Source organism: Saimiri boliviensis, chromosome X, assembly GCF_048565385.1.
Source record: "Saimiri boliviensis isolate mSaiBol1 chromosome X, mSaiBol1.pri, whole genome shotgun sequence".
Classification (NCBI taxonomy): Eukaryota; Metazoa; Chordata; class Mammalia; order Primates; family Cebidae; genus Saimiri; species Saimiri boliviensis.
This window is the reverse complement of record NC_133470.1, coordinates 85,842,640-85,868,157: the sequence shown is the minus strand read 5'-3', so window position 1 is coordinate 85,868,157 and position 25,518 is coordinate 85,842,640. Positions and strand designations below refer to the sequence as shown.

The 25,518-nt window shown below is 36.4% G+C and overlaps 1 protein-coding gene across 3 annotated transcripts in view; it reads right to left on the bottom strand.

Annotated features, from left to right (window-relative positions):
• Positions 1-18,940, bottom strand: part of GABRA3 (gamma-aminobutyric acid type A receptor subunit alpha3) — a 271,576-nt gene extending 252,636 nt beyond the window's left edge. Inside the window, exons 1-2 of one of the 3 annotated variants that reach the window (XM_074391423.1) lie at positions 18,633-18,940; positions 10,265-10,306 (exon numbers count right to left, since the gene is read on the bottom strand). The gene's annotated coding sequence lies outside the window, so the exon portion shown is untranslated. The remainder of the gene's footprint in view (positions 1-10,264; positions 10,307-18,632) is intronic. The other 2 variants (XM_074391422.1, XM_003943407.4) reach the window with 2 other exon arrangements.
• Between the last annotated feature and the right edge of the window lie 6,578 nt (positions 18,941-25,518).

Genomic DNA, 25,518 nt, shown 5'->3' with positions numbered 1-25,518 from the left:
GGCTAATAAGCACATGAGAAAATGTTCAGTATCATTAGTCATAGGAAAATGCAAATTAAACCACAATGAGCTACCATTACACACTCACTAGAAAGACTGACAAGGCAGGATACAGGCTAATCTCGAAAAGTCAATAGTTTTCTTATATACCAGCAATGAACAACTGGAATTTGAAATTTAAAACACACTATTTACATTTCCACCAAAAGATGAAATGCTTAGGTATAAATCTAACAAAAATGTATATGATATGTTTAAAGAGACTATGAAACTCTGATAAGATAAATCAAAGATCTAAATATATGGAGAAATATTCCATGGTCATGAATAGGAAGACTCAATATTGTCAGATAGAAAGATTCCTTATTGCTAAAGTCAGTTCTTCTCAACTGATATGCAATCCCAACCAAAATCCCAACAATTTATTTTCTAGATATCAACAAACAGATTCTGAAGTTCATGTAGGAAGACAAAAGACTCAGAATAATAAACACAATACTAAAGAAAATAAATAAAATTAGAAGACTGACACTATCTGACAGGAAACAAGACAATGTGGTGTTGGTAAAAGAATAGACGAATACATCAATGGAAGAAAATAGAGAGCCCAGAAATAGATAGACCTACACAAATATAGTCAACTGATCTTTGACAAAGAAGCAAAGGTAATACAAGGGATCAAAGATAGTTTCTTCAACAAATGGTGCTGGAATAACTGGTCATCCACTTGCAGAAAAAAGATGAATCTAGACATTCTTAACAAAAATTAGTTCAGCATGGGTCATAACCAGTAAAATGCAAAACCATAAAACTCCTAGAAGATAATATAGGAGAAAAGAAAGAATGATCCATGAAAGTAAAAACTGATAAATTGGACTTCATTAACATGTAAGATATTTGCTCTGTGAGACGCACTGTTAAGAGAATGAAAATACACGCCATAATAGACTAGGAGAAAATATTTGCAAAATGCATATCTTGTGCAGAACTTATATTGAAAATATATAAAGAACTCTTAAAACTGAACAATAAGAAAACAAACAGCCCAGTTAAAATTGAACAAAAGAGTTGAAGAGACAGCTGAGCATAAAAGATGAGATTACAAATAAGCATGTAAAAAATGCTCAACTAGTATGTCACTAGGAAATTGAATACTAAAACAACAATGTATCACTACACACCTATTAGAATGTCCAAAACCCAAAACGTAGACAACACTTCATGTAGGTAAACATGTGGAGCAACGAGAATGCTCATTTATTGCTGATTGGAGTGCAAAATGATAAATCCACTTTGGAAGCAGTCAGGCAGTTTCTTACAAAGCTAAACATAGTTTTACCATATGATCCAGCAATTGCACTTTTTGGTATTTCCCAAATGAGTTGAAAACTTATATCCACACAAAACCTTGCTCACAAACACTTATAGCAGCTTTATTCATAATTACTAAAACTTAAAAGTAACCTTCAGTAGGTGAATGGATAAACAAATTGTGGTACACTCTATGTGTCTATCCACACAATAGAATATTATTCAGCAATAAAAAGAAATGAGTTGTCATCAAGCCATGAAAATACAGGAAAAAATCTTAAATACATATTGCTAAGTGAAAGACACTAGTCTTAAAAACTACATACTGTAAGATTTCAACTATATGACATTTTGGAAAAGACAAAACTACAGAGAGTGAAAAGATCAGTGGTTGCCAGGGGTTCAGGCTGGAGGGAAGGATGAACAGGTATATCGTATAAGATTTTTAGGGCAGAGAAACTATTCTGTATTATATAATCATGGTGGATATATGTTATACATTGTCAAAATCCATAGAACTATAGAACACAAAGAGTGTACACAAATGCAAGCTATAGACGTGAATTAACAATAATATATCAATATCAGTTTATTGGCTGTAAAAAATGTAACACATTAAATATGGTAATAATAAGGGAAACTGGGATGGCGGCTATGGTAACTTGGTTTAATTTTTTTGTAAATCCAAAACAGTTCTAAAATAAAGTTAGCTTATTTATTTATTTATTTATTTATTTATTTATTTATTTTTGAGACAAAGCCTTGCTCTGTTACCCAGGCTGGAATGCAGTGACATGCAATCTCAGCTCACTGCAACCTCCACCTCCCAGAGTTCAAGTGATTTAATTCTCCTACCTCAGCCTCCAAAGTAGTTGAGATTAGAGGCTCTCACCACCACACCAGACTAATTTCTGTATTTTTAATAGAGACAGGGTTTCACCATGTTGGCCAGGCTGGTCTCCAAACTCCTGATCTCAAGTGATCTGCTTACTTCAGCCTCCCAAAGTGCTGGGATTACAGGCATGAGGCACCACACCAGGCCTAATTTTTTTAAAAGACTGAAAATACCAAGTGCTGGTGGTGATACTGAGCAGCTGAGATTCTTATACACTGCTGGTGGGAATGTAAAATTATATAGCCACTTTGGAGAACAGCTTAACAATTTCTTATAAAGTTAGACATTTACTTTATATATAACTGCCAAAGTCCCCTTCTAGGTATTTACCTAGTATAAATAAAAATATATGTGAAGTCAAAACCTGTACAAGAACATTTATAGCAGCATTGTGAGAGCATTATTTATCATGGCTAAATAGTGGGGGAAAAAACAAACGTCCATAAACTGGTGAATGAATAAATTACTCAGCAATAATAAAGAATAAACAATAATGAAAATATATAGCAACATAGATGAATCTTAAAAGTATGTGCTAATTAGAAGAAGCCAGACAAAAAAGACTACATACCAAATGTTTCCATTGATGTGAAAGAATAAAAGAAACAACACTTTAAGGACAGAAAACAGATGATTTCCTGGAATTGTGGGTAGAAGAAAGAATTGGCTGGAAAGGGGCACAAAAGAACCTTTAATGCTAAGGGAAATTTTCTCTGTCTCTATTGTGGTGGTACTGGTGGCAGTGGTTACACAATTATATACATGTGTCAGGACTTAAACTGTACACTTACAAAGGGTAAGCTTTCTTTTATGCTAATTATATGTTAATAAATCTAACTAAAAAATAAAGTTGCTTGAGAGTAAATCTAATATGTAAGAATATTATCAATAAATTTACCAACCTTCATCAAAGGTTGCAAAAAGGCCTGAATAAATGCCAAGATACAACATATTCAGGAATAGGAAGTCTCTCTGTCAAAAGAATGTCAATTCTTCTTCAAATCATTCTATAGATTCAATATAATTTCAAGAAAAAGAAACATGATTTTCTAGTAATTTGATAATCTAATTTTAAAACTAAAGTAAGTGAACGAAGGGCCAAAAATAACATAATTGAGAAAAAAAAAATAAAAGAGGTGTGAGTGACCTAATTTATGCTTGATCAGAGTACCTGAATGTGATGGGGAGGATGAATCCAAGCTGGAAAACACTCTTCAGGACATTATCCAGGAGAACTTCCCCAACCTAGCAAGGCAGGCCAACATTAAATCCAGGAAACACCACAAAGATATTCCTCAAGAAGAGCAACCCCAAAGCACATAATCATCAGACTCACCAGGGTTGAAATGAAGAAAAAAGTGCTAAGGGCAGCCAGAGACAAAGATTGGGTCACCCACAAAGGGAATCCCGTCAGATTCACAGCAGATTTCTTGGCAGAAACCCTACAAGTCAGAAGAGAGTTTGCGGGGTGGGGGGGGGGCAATATTCAACATCCTTAAAGAAAAGAACTTTCAACCCAGAATTTCATATCCAGCCAAACTAAGCTTCATAAGTGAAGGAGAAATAAAATCCTTTATGGACAAGCAAATGCTGAGAGATTTCATCAGTACCAGACTTGCACTCCTGAAGGAAGCACTAAACATGGAATGGAACAACCAGTACCAGCCACTGCAAAAACATACCAAATGGAAAAGACCAATGACACAATGAAGAAACAGCATCAACTAATGGGCAAGACAAACAGCCAGTAACAAAACGGCAGGATCAAATTCATACATAACAATATTAACATTAAATGTAAACAGCCTAAACGCCCCAATTGAAAGACACAGACTGGCAAACCGGATAAAAATAAAGACCCATTGGTGTGCTGTATTCAGGAGACCCATCTCACATGCAAAGACACACATAGACTCAAAATAAAGGGATGAGGGAAGATTTACCAAGCAAATGGAAAGCAAAAAAAAAGCAGGGGTTGTAATCTTACTCTCTGATAAAATTGACTTTAAAACAACAAAGATCAAAAGAGACAAAGAAGGACATTACATAATTGTAAAAGGATCAATCAGATACATAAAACAGTTCTTAATGACATACAGAGACTTAGACTACTGCAAAATAATAGTGGGAAACATTAACACTCAACTGTCAATATTAGACAGATCAACAGGACAGAAAATCAACAATGATATCCAGGACTTGAACACAGATCTGGACCAAGTGGACCTAATACCTATAGAACTTTCCATCCCAAATCCACAGAATATACATTCGTCTCAGCACCACATCACACTTACTCTAAAATTGACCACATAATTGGAAATAAATCACCCCTCAGCAAATGCAAAAGAATGGAAATCATAACAACCAGTCTCTCAGACAACAGTGCAATCAAATTAGAACTCAGAATTAAGAAACTCACTCAAAACTGCACAACTACATAGAAACCGAACAACCTGCTCCTGAATGATGACTGGATAAGCAATGAAATGACGACAGAAATAAAGATTTTCTTAAAAACCAATGAGAACAAAGATACAACATACCAGAATCTCTGGGATGCATTTAAAGCAGTGTCTAGAGGAAAATTTATAGCAATAAATGCCCACATGAGAAGTGAAGAAAGATCTAAAATCAACACCCTATAGACAAAACTGAAAGAACTAGAGGAGGAAGATCAAAAAAAAAACTCAAAAGATAGCAGAAGACAGGAAATAACAAAGATCAGAGACACAAAAAAATCCTTAAAAAAAAAAATTAGTAAATCCAGGAGCTGTTTTTTTGAAAAGATCAACAAAACAGATAGACTGCTAGTCAGATTAATAAAAAAGAAAAGAGAGAAGAATCAAATAATGCAATGAAAATGATAAAGGGAATATCACCACTGATTCCACAGAAATACAAACTATCATCAGAGATTACTACAGAAAAACTCTATGCACATAAACCAGTAAATCTGAAAGAAATGGATAAATTGCTGGACACTTGCACCCTCCCAAGACTAAATCAGGAAGAAGTTGAAACCCTGAATAGACCAATAACAAGGTCTGAAGTTGAAGCAGTGATTAATAGCCTCCCAACCAAAAAAAGTTCGGGTCCATATGGGTTCAAAGCTGAATTCTACCAGACGTACAAAGAGGAGCTGGTACTGTTCCTTCTGAAAGTATTCCAAACAATACAAAAATAGGAAATCCTCCCTAACTCATTTTATGAGACCAACATCATCCTGATACCAAAACCTGACAGAGACACAACTAAAAAAAAAAAATTTCAGGCCAATATCCATGATGAACACTGATACAAAAATCTTCAATAAAATACTGGTAAACTGAGTAGAACAGCACATCAAAAAACTGATACATCATGACTAAGTAGGCTTCATCCCAGGGATGCAAGGTTGGTTCAACATAGGCAAATCTATAAACATAATCCATCACATAAGCAGAATCAAAGACAAAAGCCACATGATTATCTCAACAGATGCAGACAAGGCCTTTGACAAAAGTCAACAGCACTTTATGCTAAAAACCCTCAATAAACTAGGTATTGATGGAACATATCTCAAAATAATAAAAGATATTTACAACAAACCCACAGCCAATATCATCCTCAACGGATAAAAACTGGAAGCATTCCCTTTGAAAACTGGCACTAGACAATGGTGCCCTCTCCAATCACTCCTATTCAATATAGTATTGGAAGTTCTAACCAGAGCAATCAGACAAGAAAAAGAAATAAAAGATATTCACTTAAGAAAAGAGTAAGTAAAATTGTCTCCATTTGCAGAAGACATAATTGTATATTTAGAAGACCCCATTGTCTCAGCCAAAAATCTCCTTTAGCTGATAAGCAACTTCAGCAAGATCCCAGGATACAAAATCAATGTGCAAAAATCACAAGCATTCCTACACACCAATAACAGACAAACAGAGAGCCAAATCATGAGGGAACTCCTATTCACAATTGATACAAAGAGAATAAAATACCTAGGAATACAACTAACAAAGGATGTAAAAGACCTCTTCAATGAGAACTACAAACCATTGCTCAAGGAAATAAGAAAGGACACAAACAGATGGGAAAACATTCCATGCATATGGTTAGAAAGAATCAATATCATGAAAATGGCCATACTGCCCAAAGTAATTTATAGATTTAATGCTATCCCTATCAACCTACCATTGACCTTCTTCACAGAACTGGAAAAACCCAATTTAAACTTCATATGGAATCAAAAGAGAGCCCTCATAGCCAAGACAATCCTAAGCAAAAAGAACAAAGCCGGAGGCATCACACTACCTGACTTCAAACTATACTACAAGGCGAAAGTAATCAGAATAGCATGGTACTGGTACCAAAACAGAGATATAGACCAGTGGAACAGAACGGAGGCCTTGGAAGCAACACCACACATCTACAACCATCTGATCTTTGACAAACCTGACAAAAACAAGCAATGGTGAAAGGATTCCCTGTTTAATAAATGGTGTTGGGAAAACTGGCTAGCCATGTGCAGAAAGCTGAAATTGGACCCCTTCCTTTACACTTTACACCAAAATTAACTCCAGATGGATTAAAGATTTAAACATAAGACTTAACACCATAAAAACCCTAGAAGAAATCCTAGGCAATACCATTCAGGACATAGGCATAGGCTAGGACTTCATGAATAAAACACCAAAAGCAATGGCAACAAAAGCCAAAATAGACAAATGGGATCTAATTAAACTTAAGAGTTTCTGCATGGCAAAAGAAACTATCATTAGAGTGAACTGGAAACCAACAAAATGGGGAAAAAAAATTGCAATCTACCCATCATCTGACAAAGGACTAATGTCGAGAATCTACAAAGAACTAAAGCAGATTTACAAGAAAAAAACAAACCCATTCAAAAGTGGGGAAAGAATATGAACAGACATTTTTCAAAAGAAGACATTTATGATGCCAACAAATATATTTTTAAAATGCTCATGATCACTGGTCATTAGAGAAATGTAAATCAAAACCACAATGAGATAACCATCTCATGCCAGTTAGAATGGTGATCATTAAAAATTCTGGAGACAACAGATGCTGGAGAGGATGTGGAGAAATAGGAACACTTTTACACTGTTGGTGGGAGGGTAAATTAGTTTAAACATTGTGGAAGACAGTGTGGCAATTCCTCAAGGATCTAGAAATAGAAATACCATTTGACCCAGCAATCCCATTAGTGGGTATATACCCAAAGGATTATAAATCACTCTGTTTTAAAGACACATGCACTCGTATGTTCATTGCAGCACTGTTTACAATAGCAAAGACCTGGAACCAACCCAAATGCCCATCAATGATAGACTTGACAAAGAAAATGTGGCACATAAAACACCATGAAATACTATGCAGCCATAAAAAAGGATGAGTTCATGTCCTTTGTAGGGACATGGTTGAATCTGGAAACCATCATTCTCAGCAAACTGACACAAGAACAGAAAACCAAACACCACATGTTCTCACTCATAGGCGGGTGTTAAACAATGAGAACACATCGGCATAGGGAGGGGAACATCACACGCTGGGGTCTGTTGGGGAGTGGGGAACGAGGGGAGGGACGGTGGGGGGCGGGGAGTTTGGGCAGGGATAACACTGGGAGAAATGCCTGATGTAGGTGATGGGGGCATGGAGACAGCAAACCACCATGGAATGTGTGTACCTATGCAAAAATCCCACAAGATCTGCACATGTACCCCAGGACTTAAAGTACAATTTAAAAAATTATTTTAAAGGAACAATAGTATTTAAACTTTGTAACTAGGACAAGAAGAGACAGACTAAAAGAAATGAAAAATAGATAAATTCCAAAGAGAATCTATTATATGCTACAATTTATATATGTTACACAACAGTGGGAATGAATGAATTATTCATTATTTAGTGCTATGAAACAACTGGCAGGGAAAACAATTTAGAAAATTGCCTTACACCACAGCAAAATAAATTCCAAAGGGATTAAACATAAGCAATAACAACTAAAACTGAATCAATATAAGAATTTATCCAATTTTGAATGAGGAAGAAATTTTTAAACACAAATTAATCAGAAGAAATTACAAATGAAGCCAGAGCAATCAGACAAGAAAAAGAAAAAAAGTGCATTCAAATAGGAAAGGAGGAAGTCAAATTGTCTCTATTTGCAAATGACATAATTGTATATCTAGAAGACCCCATCATCTCAGCCCAAAATCTCCTGAAACTGATAAGAAACTTCAGCAAAGTCTCAGGATACAAAATCAATGTGCAAAAATCACAAGCATTCCTATACACCCTATAACGGACAGAGAGCCAAAGCAAGAACGAACTGCCATTCACAATTGCTACAAAGAGAATAAAATACCTGGGAATACAACTAACAGGAACATAAAGGACCTCTTCAAGGAGAACTACAAGCCACTGCTCAACAAAATAAGAGAGGACACAAACAGATGGAGAAACATTCCATGTTCATGGTTAGGAAGAATCAATATCGTGAAAATGGTCATACTGCCCAAAGTAATTCACAGATTCAATGCTATCCCCATCAAGCTACGAATGACCTTCTTCACAGAACTGGGAAAAAACACCTTAAACTTCATATGGAACCAAAAGACAGCCCACATAGCCAAGTCAATTCTAAGCAAAAAGAACAAAGCTGGAGGCATCACACTACTGGACTTCAAACTATACTACGAGGCTACAGTAATCAAAACAGCATGGTACTAGGTACCAAAATAGAGATATAGACCAATGGAACAGAACAGAGGCCTTGGAGGCAACACAACATATCTACAACCATCTGATTTTTGACAAACCTGACAAAAACCAGCAATGGTGAAAGGATTCCCTGTTTAATAAATGGTGTTGGGAAAACTGGCTAGCCATGTGCAGAAAGCAGAAACTGAACCCCTTCCTGACACCTTACACTAAAATTAACTCTGGATGGATTAAAGTTTTAAACATAAGACCTAACACCATAAAAACCCTAGAAGAAAATCTAGGCAAAACCATTCAGGACATAGTCGTAGGCAAGGTCTTCATGATCAAAACACCAAAAGTATTGGCAACAAAAGCCAAAATAGACAAATGGGACCTAATCAAACTCCACAGCTTCTGAATGACAAAAGAAATAGTCATTAGAGTGAATCAGCAACCAACAGAATGGGAAAATTTTTTTGCAGATTACCCATCTGACAAAGGGCTGATATCCAGAATTTACAATGAACTAAAACAGATTTACAAGAAAAAAACAAACAAGCCCATTCAAAAGTGGGCAAAGGATATGAACAGACACTTTACAAAAGAAGACATACATGAGGTCAACAAACATATGAAAAAATGGTCATCATCACTGGTCATCAGAGAAATGTAAATCAAAACTACATTGAGATACCACCTCACGCCAATTAGAATGGTGATAATTAAAAAATCTGGAGACAACAGATGCTGAAGAGGATGTGGAGAAAAAGGAACACTTTTACACTGTTGGTGGGAGTGTAAATTAGTTCAACCATTATGGAAAACAGTGTAGCAATTCCTCAAGGACCTAGAAGTGGAAATTCCATTTGACCCAGCAATCCCATATATCCAAAGGTTTGTAAATAGTTCTACTATAAGGACACAGGCACACGAATGTTCATTGCAGCACTGTTTACAATAGCAAAGACCTAGAACCAAACCAAATGCCCATCGATGATAGGCTGGACAGGGAAAATGTGGCACATATACACCATGCAATATTATGCAGCCATCAAAAACGATGAGTTCGTGTCCTTTGTAGGGACATGGATGAACCTAGAAACCATCATTCTCAGCAAACTGACACAAGAACAGAAAATCTAACACCACATGTTCTCACTCATAGCCGGGTATTGAACAATGAGAATGCATGGACACAGGGAGGGGAGCATCACACAATGGGGTCTGTCAGGGGGAAATAGGGGAGGCACAGCAGGAGTTGGGGAGTTGGGGAGAGATAGCATGGGGAGAAATGCCAGATATAGGTGAAAGGGAGGAAGGCAGCAAATCACACTGCCATGTGTGTACCTATGCAACAATCTTGCAAGTTCTTCACATGTACCCCAAAACCTAAAATGCAATAAAAAAGAAATTACAAATGAAAAGATAAATACAATTACATAAAATTAAGAATGCTATGCATAAAAGTCAATTTAAAATGTAAACTTTTAAATATAAACATTTAAAATGTAAGTAGAATATTTTCCCTCTATTTGACAGAAAAAGGTCTAATGTCAACTAAATATTCATTGTCCATACAAATAAAAAAATGTAAGTTATTAATGGAAACATGTACAAAGACCATGAATAGATGTTCGTAGAGAGGAAACAAAATTGATCAAGAAATATAAAAAAGTATTCAATCTCATTATAATAAAAGAAACATATCAAGTAAGGTACCATTTTGTCCCTAACAGCTTGGTAAATACTTTTAAAACAATGACAGTAGCCAGCACTGTCATAGGTGTATGGGCAGTAATCAACAATCTTATACAGTAGAACACCATATATTTATCAAAAGCCTTTAAATAGTTAGAATTTTCAGACCCAGTAATGCCCTTCACAAAAATGCATCTTAATAATTCATTCAACAAATACTTAGTATCTACAATATGTCAGACATTATTTTAAGTTCTAGGGGACATAAGAGTGAACAAAATGGGGAAAAAATCCCTGTGCTTGAGGGACTTAAACCCTAAAACAGGAATCCAGACAATAGATGTAATGTATATAGTCTATTAGGTGATGACACAAACCAAGGGGTTAAAAAAAAGTAAACTATGAAAGGGGAAGAGTCAATATTGGGAAAGATGGGTTTGCATTTTTATGTGAGATCACTTAGAATTCAAATATGACATTTGAATAAAGACCTATAAAAGATGAAGTTCAAAGAAGCAAAAATAATTTAAATGACCAATATGTGAACTGTCATACAATTATGGTAGAAACTGAAAACTGAAAAGTATGCAGCTATTAAAAATTGTCTGAAGGCTGCTGAATGATGTGGGGAAATGATCACAATATAATACCAATGAAAGAGCCAGATCAAAAATATTACATGTAAGAGGTGATCCCAATTATATAAACATGGAAACACATCTGAAAGGAAATACAGCAAGTTATCCCTGGACTAGGGATTTACAGGTAATTTTTGTAAATGTCTCTTCATTTTCCAAATGTTCTATAATTAGGTTGTTTTACTTTTATAATCAGGAAAAACAATTTAATGGTAGATATTACAATCTTAAGGTATATTAGAAAATATACACAATGTTTTTTAATGGAAGTGCTGGACATCCATGCTTCAAGTAGTGGGTCCAGTTTTGGACACCATATATTAAAAGGAATACTGAAAATGGAAGTGTCTGCTGTAGAAGGTTCTCAAAATATATATTACATAAGCTCAAGAACTAGCAATATATAGACAGAAGAATAGATGAGAAGAAGAACAAACCATGGTTAAACATTTGAATGGCCATTAGGAGGAAGGGGACTAGCAATTACTCAGTATTGCTGTTGCTTTAAGGTGCAAGACCAATCATTTAGATACCGAAGATAGATTTCAGGTCAGTATGAAGAATAACTTGCTAACAATCAAGCTGTCTATTATCTGGTGGTGTTAAGCAACCTTTTCTAGAACCATTCACACTGAAAACTGATGACCATATGTACTGGATTATAAGACTGCCATTACATGATTGTTAAGGGTCCTGCCATTTCTGAGCTCCTCTTGTACTATTTTGAAAAGTTGTTTCATGCTATGATCACTTACATAATTCCATCTCTATCCACCTCCCCTTCCCTTCAAAAAATATATGTAATACTTGTATTCAGTTTTTAAAGAGAAAAGCACCCTTCAAAATATACATCCTGGAGAGTTTTATTCCCCTTTCTGTGTATAGTTAGGAGACATATTTTGTGCAGGTATAAATATGTTTAACATCATGCTTTATAGGATACAAATGCTTTTATATTATCAACCAGTGTTTCCCTCACATATATCTTCCCCACAGGAAGAGACTATCTGAACCATTACATTTCAGAATGAGATAATCACCTTGTATGTATTTAACGGTATCTTGCCCCATCTTATTTTCAGTGACTTTGGTTTATTTCAAACCAGCAGTAATAGAAATATCACCTAACATCCAGCCTTACTATAAATTTTACAATATAGTAAGTTCTTTCTTTAACTCTCAGAACAGTCACAATTTCAATCACCTCAGGATAAAACAAGGAAGGTGCGTTCTAAGGACCTCTTCCAAAGTCTGTGAATACTTGCACGAAAATTATCAACCTTCAGAATTCTGTATAAAGTTATTAGTGTTGCTTATATAGGTGACCGAACCTGAACTACCTGCACAGAACCATGAGAACACAGAATGGAGCAGAACATGAACTATAGAACCCTACAGTTTGAAGTGTTTTTGTAAATATCTGAATGGATTCAGTTTAGGCCATGTCAGTCACCCTGTTCAAAATCCTTTTCCAACACTCCACCTTATTTTACAGTTATGGAAACTTAGGGTCAAACAAGACAAGTGATAAGTCACAACAAACCAAGTAACCAAACCAGGACTAGGCTATCAGAAATCCCATTTTAAGAGGGACTTTTAACATCAAATTCTTCATATTTTTTTTAATCAGGTGCCTCTTTCTATAAATTGCGGAATTGAGAGAGTTGGAGGATCTGGGAAAGACGCTGGGTTTTTGTGAATTTCTGTTAAGCTACATGACATATAACCTGATTTTTCAGTAAGTCAGTGCTCCTATGGACATGAGCCTAGAGGGACCCTTATCTTCCCTTACTATTTCACAACAATCATCTGCCAAACTTTCACAAAATGGATATTCATCATCCAACTGAAGTGTTGGTAAGCACTGTGACCATCAGAGTGTAAAGGACTGTTAAAATCCAGGTATCATTTATCACTACTTAACTCTGCTGTGAAGTTCAATAAAGGTGACCACACCTTTCTTCTTAAAGTGGTATATTTTCCTCTACATATGAATCACAATGTATTACTACACAGTTCAGTAGTTTGCCAAATAATGTCTATCTCGCCATCTAAACCATGAGCCCAGGATGGCAACAACTTTATCTGTTTTGCTCACCCTTATATTCTCCATGCCTAGTAAATGGTATGTATGCAATAAATAGATTAGAAGGTGCCTCTCCTCTCTTGACACCTCCGTAACACTGTACTCTTCTAATTTTCCTTCCATATCCCTGACTTTTTCTACTTTGTAGACTTCACACAAGGTTCATCTTTTTCCCCTATATCCTTAAAAAAAGAAAGCATTGTTAAAGTACCACCCCTGTTTCTCTTTTATTCTGTTTTAAGTATTGAGAGTCAATAACTCTCAAATCACTCTCTCCAGTTGACTTCTTTCCAGAGCTCCAATCCCATATTTTAAAATGTGCTCAGTACATTTTATTGAGTGACAACAATAGTACTACCTGTGTGACCTCAGGCAAATCAAGTCACTCACCCTCTCAGGATGGGTTTGCTCATCCATAAAATGAGGGAGTTGCATCTCTTTTTCATATAAAGTTCTAATTTTCCCATCTAGCATTAAATATGATTTACAGTCAAGCCCTCCACCTATCTTGCCAAACACATCTAAGTATTTCTGCATACACTACTCCAGCACAACTAGCCTCTCTGCCTAGAATACTTGTCCCATCCCCTAATTTCACATACTCAAAGTTTGTCTAACCTTCAAAGCTCATTTCAAATACCACTTCTAGGAAGCTGTCTTTGATCTACTTAAAGTCCTTTGCTTCTCTTTTATGGGTTTAGATCTCATCTCCTAGTCCTGTAGTTGTTTGTGTATTTCTTCTCTTTTCTACTTGACTGTGTCCATCTTGTAGGGCATAAGCTATTCCTAAATAATTCCGTATCTCCCACATTATCTTTGGTTCATCGTAGGCACTTAGTAACCTTATACCGAATAGATTCTGTTTAAGCCATGTCAGTCATCCCGCTCAAAGCCTTTTAACCAGTCCCACTCTTTCTAGAATAAAGACCAATAGCCTTATAATGGCCCACTCCAGCCACACCAGCTTTTGTTCACACTTCTCAAATTTGCTATGCTTCTCTTTTCACAGAGCCCTTGTACAGGCTCTCCCCTCCATCTAGAAAACTGCTCCACCACCTCCATTTTCTCTACCCCACCCCCATACAAGTCTTTACTCAACCTCAATATCACTTCCTCAAGGGTGCTTTGCATAAATTCAAAACTAGATCAGTTTCCTGTTGTATATCTTCATAGCCCCACCCCCATATTTTTTCCCTCATAGCATTTGTTATTAAGTGGAATGTCACGGCTGTATAATTATCCGATTAATGTCCTCTTCCCCATCAAACTTTAAGCCCCAGTCAATCAGGGACCATGTCTCTTTTGCCCAGCTTTGTATCCTCTCTTCCGTGCCTAACCACATTACTGAATAAATTAATTAAAAAAAAAAACTAATGTGCTGAATGACTGATTTGATTAATGTCTGAGTTAAGAGTAAAGACTTGAGATGTAGAGTACATAAAGTATTTGTCTGACTTCCTAAAATCCCTTCAAAATAAAATTGAGATACCAAGTAGCTCTCTGAAGTAGTCAAGTTGGCCTTTTATCCACTGTAAGAAATTTTTTAAATGGGATGAATCCTGTCTCCCCACTGCAGAAGAAAGCCCAAATTACCTTTTCTTTATTGAATGTATGACCCCACAACTAATTTCAAATGTTCATTCATTTATTTAACAAACATTTATCAAGCACCTACTGTATGTCATACACTAGGCTAATAGCTAATGGTATAATAAACTGAACTGATACAGCCCCATGCCCACTTGGAGTATATAACTGAAAGTGTAATTTGTAGAAGCTCTAAGGAAATTAAGAGTTTTAAGAAAAGACAAACATTTTGGCTGTCACAACACGTGAACAATGCAACTCTGTATAAATGTTAAGTTCTTCCTTAAAGGAGATACTTAACTGGAGGGTAAAAAATCATCTTACAGGTGATTTGGAAATGAAGGCTTGGCCTAATCCAGGTCTCTTAAATTAGATATGCAGGTAGCCTAGACCACTGCACTCAAAATGTAGCCCTTCAATCAGTGCCTGTCTGTGAACTTTTATTACCGAGCAGGAAGAACCAAAGTACAGAAGTCGAGAGTAAGCACTTACAAAATTTTACAGCAATTTGAAAAAAATCATTTTATTTCTGTTGAATCTAATAATACAAATGTGGGCTTATCTTTTGTATGTCTTTTCTTTCATTTTCTAGTACTTCATGGTTAATTTATTTTACTAAATTAGCAGTCTTCTGTGGTGGATTAGGAAAAATGAACAAACCAAAAAATATTTTCCTTTACTAAGAGAGTTTGACTAGTACTCTACTAGAGTTTTGCTACTTAAAGTGTGGTCAGTGGAACAGCAGTTTCAGGATCACCTAATAGTTTGTTAAAATGCAAAATCCGAGGCCCCTCCCATAGGCTCTCTGAATCACAATTTGCATTTTAACAAGATTCCCAGGAGATATTTTTACACATTAAAGTTTGAGAAGCACTGGCCTAATGATTTCTGAAGCCCCTCATAAGCCTGAAATCTTACAGTTTACTTCAGATAGAGAATTTCCAAGTTGAAAGACCCTTAGAGATACAGTCCACCTCAATATCTTATAGATGGAAAAACTGAGGAACATGGAGGGGAAGTCATGTGTCCAAGATAATTGGCAAATCATCAGAGCTAGGAGCGGAATCCAAATTTGCTAACGGCCAAGTCAGTGTTCCATTCTACTGACCACATACTCACCTCTTTTCCACCCAGTCCCACTGTATTGTATCCCCTCAGTGATGTCATTATTCCTGAGGTATTTTCTGATAAAACAGTTTATTATTCTACCTTTTATACACTGTATAAACCTTGAACTACCATTATTTCAAATGTAGTAATTTTCTTTATTAAATTAGAACATTTTATAACTTTTTTGTGAAATTAGAAAATTTCATAATTTTCTTTATGAAAATTTCTGTCACTCAAATTTTCCCACATGTTTATTATCTGGATGCCACATAGACATTCTGGGGGCTTTAGAAGGACTAGTACTAACCAATTTCTGGTCTTTAGGAATATGAAAGTGACCTTCCTTGCTCCCGTCAGTCCAGTTGACACCAGATAATAAGCTCATCCAAGGAGAACATACACTTTCAGGGCTGCTTTAGAAAACTCAGTAGTCAATTTGTGGCCAACAAACAAGTGGGTATTAGGCCATATTAAGAATAGGCTAATTTCCAACATGAAGTAAATGATAATCCTTTACTCTGTGGTCTTATTAGATCCAAGGCTTAAGAGGGAGGCATGATTGCTGTATTCAACTAACTGAAAAACTATGATTAAGAAAAAGCATATTTGTTCCAGATGCTCCCAAAGAACCAATTAATATAAGTCATTGGGAAACAGACTTTGGCTTATAATGGGGAATACTTTCTGACAATCAGAGTTGCTCAAGACACAAAGAGCCACCTAATGAGCTCTCTATCACTGCAGGGAGTTCAAATAGAAATCAGTCAACAAATTGGATGCTTATGATAAATTCAAGAACTGTGGGGGAGGGAAATAAAGCTTAATGAATGACCTTTTGAGCTCCTTCCAGTTCCAAGGTTTTAGTATTCTAAAATTTTCAGCACAGAATAACACCAAATGCTCAGGAAATAAGAATAAGGTCTGTTTCTAAAAGGTGCAGTTCGGAGCATGTTGGTTGGAAAAGGTTATGAAAAGTGCAATCCTTCCAAGCATAATTTTCAAAGGAAAGCAAGCTGATCAATAAAAGTCTTTTGGGCACCCCCTTCCAGAAATCCAGGTGAAATCTGGCTCCAGCCTAAGTGCCTATTACTCTACACAAAGGCCAGGTCATTATTTCTCAAAAAATTTTGTCAAGCCACACTACACCTATTGTGTCTACACTTACCTAACAGACAAATGTGCAAAATTCTCCCCAGGAAGGAGTAGTGCTTAATGGTTAAGACCATGGATTCTGGAACCAGATTGCCGGTGTTTTAATTTCCAACTGGGACATTTAATTGCTCTGTAATCTTGGATAAGTTACTTAACCTCTCTGTGCCTCAGTTTCATCAGTAAACCAAAGATAACAATAGTGTCTGTTATTCAATGCACTATTCTGCTACAAGAATTCAATGAAGTAATACACACTAAATCCTCAGCCCAGAATCCAAAATATACTATACACTCAATAATGTTAGCAATTAGTATTAAGGATGTCATAATTACTATCACAGGCACAGCAGTGTCACTCACTTAAAAAGCTCCCATCAAACAATTAGATCCCTTCCCCTACCAGTTCAGAGGGGCTATAATACAAGAGCTTCAACCAGTCTTTACATAGCTCCAGACAACCAGAACTTGTTGACCCTTAGTAACCCATACTATTCATGCTAGTAATCCTACCTCATCACGCTGCTTTTCATAAATCCAACAGCCACCCTTCCCCCAGTCTTCTTGCCCATGCCACCCCCAGCCACAGTCAGAGGAGCACCAAACTGGGAAGCCAGTTCCAGACAAACCATCAGGTGTTTCCTCCCTTCCAAGGACACAGCTGGACTTAACATGATGCCTATGAGTAGGATGGGGTGGTGTATCTGAATCTCTGGTCTAGGATATCAGCTTAACTACCTGGACTTGAGGGTGGGCAAGCAATGAAGCTTCTCTCAGGGAAACAAGTCAAGCCTCTCAAGTTTGTGGAGGAAGTCAGGGCTGACCCCACCATGAGCCCCTTAAAGGAAGTGGGGAGGTCTAAACCTGCTTTAAAGGAAGCAGTTATTTACAACTTTCTACTCACTTGCATGTGGGGGAGGTAATGGGGAGATGGGGAAAGAGGCTGCAAGGTACCCTCCTTCTTATTTCCAGCAGTGAGAAGCAGCTGCAGAGAAAGAGTTAAAGAACGGAGAAAGCTCCAGCCATTACTCCATCCCTGGTGCCTAGGGCTGTCTAGGGGGTCATGACAGTGCTGTCTGCTTTGGCTAGGGGCCACTCCGTGGCTTTCTGCAGCAGCTGCTGGGGCCCCCCAAGCAATTTGCAAGGTCAATGCTGACCTGCTTCCAAAGAGGAACAAAACAATTCACTGACAATAAAGCAAATCACGCATATACCACATCGCAACCCCCCTTCCTCAAATCAGGTTTTACCCCAGTGTCTCCCTGCTCAGATGCCGCCTCTGGGCTTCCACCAGCCCCACTGGGGAACCCAGGATAGCATCACAGCTGCAGAGCATGCCTCGCCTCCCGGCCAACCCAAGGAGACTCTCGGTACGGGGGAGAGATGCTATCGCTAAAGGAGACCTGAGCTTGGGGGAGGGGGAAGAAGGAACATCAATGTTTCTTACCGAGCTCTATAGTCTGAGCGAAAAGAAGAGAAGGATGAATGAACTGAAACAAGTTGGAGGTTGAGCCCTGCAGAGCTCGGCTTCTGGCTTCTTCTTCTCTTTCTCTGGGTCTCTCTCCTGGTCCCTCTCTCGGTCTGTCTCTCTGGTTTGCTCGCTAGCTTGCGCGCGCTCACGCTCTCCCTCTCCCCCTCAATCTCTCTCTCTCTCTCTCTTTCTGTCTCTCTCTCTCTCTCTCTCTCTCTCTCTCTCTCTCTCTCTCTCCCTCTCTTCCCCTCCCTCCGTCCCTCCCTCCCTATCTGTCTCTCTCAATCTGCCTCTCTCCGTCTCTTGTCAGTTTCTCCCTCCCCTCCTCCCCTCCCCTTCTCCCCTCCCCCTTTGCTGGCTTCAGGTTCACCACTGCTGCTTAGCACGCGGCTGTGCTGGGGCTCTGAATACAGCACTGCAAGGCTATAGATGTGGCTGTTTTTATGAAATACTAAAGTAGTATTTTATTCCTTAAGGCATCCAACTGAGAAATAGAGGGAAGCCCAGAAAGAAAGGGAGGAGCAGAGGAAGCAAAGGGAAGAGAAAGAGAGCAAGAGGGTAAGAGCAAATAGGAGGATAAAGGAAGTATGGGTTGCTGTAGCTGATGTGTGATGCTTACTTGCTGCTCCAAGACTGAAGAGTGAGCTTCCTCCTTTTCCCTCTGTCTCCCTTACATCCCTATGGGCGTGCCTTCTAACCCAGGCTCCAAATAAAGGTTTGACAATCCTGTCTGTTCAGATTCCATCTGTGGGGACAATAATGAGCTAGAAAAATGTACATCAAAGGGGTTGTCATTCATACTCCACTAAGAAGAAAGAGTTTGGCCACACTGATCCCCTATTGACCTAACTTCCACACCCGCCCTCAACCTAGTAGAAATACAGACCCAATTCAAAACTGTCAGCTCTAGCTTCCCTGTAGGCAGGACAGACAAGCAGCAGAACCACAATCCTTTCTTTTCAAAAATTCCGAAGGGAATATAGGTGTATGTAATTGTGTGAGCCTATACATCAGTTTGAACAAGGGGCAAAGTGGGGAGAAGAAGATTTATTGACTCAAAGTATAAAAGAATTATATTCCCATTGGGTCAAAAGAAAAAAAAGCAACCTAGGCAAGGCACAGTAACAATGCAGCACAGGGTGGAAAAAAATCTAAGCTAAAAATAAATTAAAGGAATTTGGGTTTGAGTTCTGCCTCTGAAAATTGCTGTGTTGCTTTCAACGAGTTCTTCGATCTGGCCCTCAATATCCTCAGTGACTAAATAAATAGTAATGGAATTAGATGATCTTAAAGGACCCTTCCTGAATTAATAGTCTAGGAATCTAAAGACACAAAAATTCCAGGTGAAGGAGAAGTTGGCCCTCAGAAAAAACATAAACTACCAAATTTCAAAAGTTCTCCAAAATGAGTCCCCAAATGGGACTCCAAATCACATTGATTCAACATTCTGTCTTTTGTGATTCAGGGACAATCCCAATATAAGATATAATCACATGAGTAAAGACTTTTCCTATCAAAGAATTTGGCATCTGCTCACATATAATTATTAGTATAAAAGTTTTCTTAATCAAACTCCTCATATTGTGATTTCTAGTCCAGTAAGTCAGAAAAATTCAGAAGTCATCTAATAGAAAGTGAGTTATATAGTGCGTTTAAGTATACTAGTGTCAATATACATACAGTGATTGGAACATAACAGGCATTTACAGTGTTGCCCATAGTGTGCCATTTGTATTTAAACTACCATCCTGTTGGTTTTTCTCCCAACTTTCCAATGCTCTCTGCTCCTACCCAATGAAATACATGTGCTACACACCTATACATCTTCAAAAGCATATATCTATACATTGAGTAGAAGATAGATGGGTATTTGTAAGCTTAGGGTCATTGACTCATAAAGATAACCATATCATTGCACAGGAAAAGAAACTAGACTAAATAGAAAATATAGCTCACACAAGGTCATAGTGACTCAGTGGCAGAGTCAAGGCCAGTACTCAGATGGCTGACTGCTGGTACAGTATTTTTGTTTACAAAAGTAACATGTAACTCGCACACAAAGCAAGTGTGTATGTGGACATATAGCTATAAATACTTTTTCCTGCATAGGTACTCATTTTTATGTGTAGATTTGTTTGCACAAATGTCCATTGGATTGAATAGATTAGTATACTGGCAAAAAGAAATATGAACTGGCATAAGATTGACATATTAGTTTCCTAAGGAACCCCTAGCAAATTACCATAAACTCAGTAGCTTGAAACAACAGAAATTTATTGTCTCACAGTTCTGAAGGCCAGAAGTCTAAAATCAAGGTGCTGGCAGGATCACACTCCCTCCAAAATTCTAGAGAACGATTTCTTGTCTGTTCCAGCTTCTGATGGCTCCCAATATTCCTTGGCTTATCACTGAATCTCTGCCTCTGTCTTCAAATGGTCTTCTCCTCTGATTTCTGTGTACCCAAATCTACCTCTTTTTTCTTATAAAGACACCAGTCATTGGATTTAGGACTCACCCTAAATCCAGAATGAATTCATCTCAAGATCTTTAATTAATTCCTTTTGCAAAGACCATAACATTGAAATGAGGTTACATCCTGAGGTTCTAGATGAACAAGAATTTCAGGGGACACTATTCAATTTACTGCAATTGATAACTTTTCATCTAATGCACATACTAAACAAACAAATAAACCATCTGGGTGCCATTATTTTTTTTTAAAGAAAAGAGATTTTAACACAAATAAGTTGGATTAAGACATTCTCTGAACAACAACAAAATAAACTCTTCTCTAAATCATACAGTTATACCTCTATGAAAAATTTATAGCATTTTCATAATTTTCCCACTTCACTGCAAACCAAAAAAAAAAAAAAAAACAACCACATACATTCCTTTATTAGGACAACTTCTGGCAATGGTGAAGAAGCCTCTATCAGACCAACCCTGATGCAGATAACAATAATAAACAGTGGACCAAATATATAATACAACAATTTGAATGCACTGGAAAGTAACCCATAAACAGGCAAAAATTAAAAGGGAATTAATACTTGAAAGGAGGGAACAATACTGAGTTTTTCTTTTTCTGGAAATTTTTGCCTGATGGCAGCCCCAGACTAAAGCAGTGAATAAATTCTAGAGAAACTAAAATCAGTGTTGCAACTGTTAAATGTTTAACAACTGGATCTTGAGGAAAATAAATAAAACACAAATTCATATAGTTACCAATTTCCATGGTGTAAATATTTCTACCACAGATAATTCCATGAACATGGAGTTGAATAGAGATGTGCACAGTAGACATTCACAAATCAGTACCAGCCAGCTCCTACACACAACTGCTCGCAGTTCAACTGGCTGAAAAAACCAGAAGACAGAATTCATGATGACCATTGTAGTGAAAATCCGTGAGAGAAATTCAAGTATTTTAAAAACTAAGAAGAGGAAGCCCCAAATTCTGTGTATAAACTACCCAGCTGTCTGGTGGAACCATGAAATATTTATGTGGGGACAGATTCCAAAAATTCTAAATAAAGCTGAAAAAATTAAACAGAATTTTCAGTGCTGCCAACGAGGGAGAGTTTGGAGTTTCACTTCAGCCACATTACTAAACAAACAAACTAAAATAAACAAACAAAATCAATATTCTAGAAAAAAATAATAAAGGTATACCACAGTATATAATTTACAATGTTCAGGGTACATTCAAAAATTACTACTAAAGCAAAGAGATGGGAAAATATTACTCATATCCAAGGGGGAAAAAAATACTAGAGATCAGCCCTAAGGAAGTCAGATGTTTGAATTAGGAGAAAGAATTTTGAATCACCCATCATAACTATACTAAGAGAAATAAAGAAAAACAAATGTATAATAAATGAACAAATAAGAAGTCATGATATCTGAAGTAAAATTCACTGAGTAGGCTTAACAGCAGGTTGAAAATGGCAGAAGAAAGAGTAGTTTAACTGGAAAAAAAATCTAGTGATATTATCTAATCTGAAGTACAGATTAGAAAAAGAAAAGATTGAAAAAGATGAACAGAGCATTAGAAATATATAGGATAATATTAAAGTTATAAACATAATTGGAGTCCCAGGTGGAAAACAATAAGAGAAGAGGAAGAAAAAAATACTTGAAACAAAAGTCTAACTACAAGACAATATCCCTGAAGAGTATTGATGGAAAAATCCTCAATAAAACATTAGCAAACAAAATTCAACCATATGCTAAAAAGATCATTCATTATGACCAAGTGGGATTTATCCCTGGGATGCAAGGATGGTTCAACATACAGAATCAAAGGGATACATCATATCAACAGAATGAAGAAAAAAAATCATATGACCATTTTAATAGATCCTGAGAAAACATTTGATAAAATTCAACATCCCTTCATGATGAAAAACATTTTAAAAAACTGGGTATAGAAGGAACATACCTCAACATAATAAATACTACATACAGCAGACCCACAGCTAATATCATGTTGAATGGTGAAAAACTGAAAGCCTTTCCTCTAAGATCTGGAACACAACAAGGATGCCCACATTCACCACTGTTATTGAGCATAGTACTGGATGACTTAGCTAGAGCAATCAGACAATAGAAAGATATAAAGGCCATCCATATTGGAAAGGAAGAAGTCAAAGTATCCTTCCTTGCAGATATGATCTTATATTTGGAAAAATCTAAAGACTCTACAAGAATAGGAAATCAAAGCAAAAATGGACAAACAGGATCACATCAAATTACAAAGCTTTTGCCCAGAAAATGAAACAATCAAAAATGTAAAGAGACAACTCATAGAATGAGAGAAAATATTTGCAAGCTACCCATCTGACAAGAGATTTAGTAACTAGAATATATAAGGAGCTAAAGCAACTCTATAGAAAAAAAAATCAAAAAATCTGATTCAAAAATGGCCAAAAAATCTAGATAGACATTTCTCACAATAAAACATACAAACAGCAAACAGGCATATGAAAAGGTGCTCAACACCACTGGTCATCAGAGAAATACGAATCAAAACTATAATGAGATACCATCTCACCCCAGTAAAAATGTCCTATGTCCAAAGGATAGGCAATAACAAATGCGGGTGAGGATGTGAGGAAAAGGGAACCTTTGTACACTGTTGGTGGGAATGTAAATTAGTGCAACCACTATGGAAAACAGTTTGGAGTTCCTCAAAAACTAAAAATACAGCTGCCTCATATGATATCCAGCAATCTCACTGCTAGGTTTATACCCAAAAGGAAGGATATTAGTATACCAAAGAGATATCTTTACTCCCATGTGTATTGCAGCACTATTCACAGTAGCCAAGATTTAGGAGGTATCTAAGTGTTCATCAGCAAATGAATAGATAAAGAAAATGTGGTACATATACACAATGGAGTATTATTTAGCCATAAAAAATGAGATCCTGTCATTTGCAACAACATGGATTAAACTGGAGGTCATTGTGTTAAGTGAAATAAGCCAGGCACAGAAGATAAACTTTGTGTATTCTCATTTATTTGTGGGAGCTGAAAATCAAAACAATTGAAACGATTAAGATATAGAGTAGAAGAGTGATTACCAGAGGCTGGAGAGTGTATTCAGGAGTGATGGTTAATGGGTAGAAAAAAATAGAATAAATGAATAAGGTCTAGTATATAATGGCACCACAGGTTGGCTATAATCAATAATAATTTAGTTGTACATGTAAAAATGACTAAAATAGCATAACTGGATTATTTATGACACAAAGGATAAATGCTTGAAGGATGAATACCTCATTTTGTATGATATGATTATTATGCATTGCATGCCTGTATCAAAACATCTCACATACCTATAAATATACCTACTATATACCCACAAAAAATAAAATTAAAATTATTTTTAAAAGAATGGCTATATATTTGCAAATATAATGAAAAACCATCATATTCAATACATTAAATATGTGCAGGATTGTGTATATCAATTATAACTCAATAGAGCTGTTTGAAAAAAAAACAAATATAATACAACATAAACATTTACAGATTCAACAAGCTCAATAAATTCCAAGCAATATACTATGCTCAGGAATATCATAGTCAAACTACTTGAAAAACAAATTTAAATAGAAAACCTTGAAAGCATTACAGAGAAAAAATGCGTAATGAAGGAACAGAATAAAATTGACCTGTGATTCTTCATAAGAAAAAAAAAGACATCTTTAAAGTGCTCAATTTCTGTTAAAATTCTATCAATATAGAATTTTACATTTACCAAAAATATCCCTTATTAATAAAGGCAAACACTGACATTTTCATGTAAGTGAACATTAGGACAATTTGTTATCAGCACGTTCATACTATAAAAAATACTAAAGGAAATTCTTGAGTCTGAAGGAAAGTGATACCAGATGAAAAGCTGGATCTTTAGGAAGGAATAACTAGCATCAGGAATGGTAGTATGTGGATAAATATTAAAAAATTTTGCTCTTTATTTGATACAGATATGAGAATATAAAGGAAAATTATAACATTATAATGTACAGTGTATAGGATACATAGACATAATGTGCATGAAAACTATAATATGAAAGAGGGCATAGTGACAAACCAGTCTAGACATTGACAAGGTCCTTAAACTTTATGTGAGGCAATACAATATTAAATTTTAGTAGACTTTGAAAAGATAAAGATGCATGGAGAAGTGGAGTGGAGATGCATGGAGGAGCAAGATGATGGAATAATAAGCCCCACCCCCAACTCTCACCTCCTTACAGAAACTCATATTTAACAAAAATATATGAATCAAAATACCTTCAAGAGATTTCCAGAATCTAGTAAAGATGTTAACTATCCTAGATGAGCACAAA